The following is a 234-nucleotide window of genomic DNA, read 5'->3' on the forward strand; positions in this document are numbered from 1 at the left end:
AAATTGCGAGCTAATAAAAAACATTTGCTAGTTAGGACTTTTTTTAAAATAAATTTTTGAAAAATCTCCCCTAAAAAAAAAGGCGTTATCCCCCCTACTTCATTATTTTCAAAAAATTTTATCACCAATCGGTAGCAAATTGTTTGAAGACTTTTGCGAGTTAAGAAAAAATCGTCAATGCACTCCTATTATTGTGTAAATTAACAATTCCAATTTCAACTGAAAACCAGAGTT

The 234-nt window shown here is 29.1% G+C and overlaps 1 protein-coding gene across 2 annotated transcripts in view; it reads left to right on the top strand.

Moving 5' to 3' along the window:
• Positions 1-234, top strand: part of LOC107037206 (modular serine protease) — a 15,645-nt gene that overhangs the window by 12,837 nt on the left and 2,574 nt on the right. The window lies entirely within an intron of this gene.

Source organism: Diachasma alloeum, unplaced genomic scaffold (genome assembly GCF_001412515.2).
Source record: "Diachasma alloeum isolate Michigan unplaced genomic scaffold, Dall2.0 Dall_scaffold_00214, whole genome shotgun sequence".
Taxonomy (NCBI): Eukaryota; Metazoa; Arthropoda; class Insecta; order Hymenoptera; family Braconidae; genus Diachasma; species Diachasma alloeum.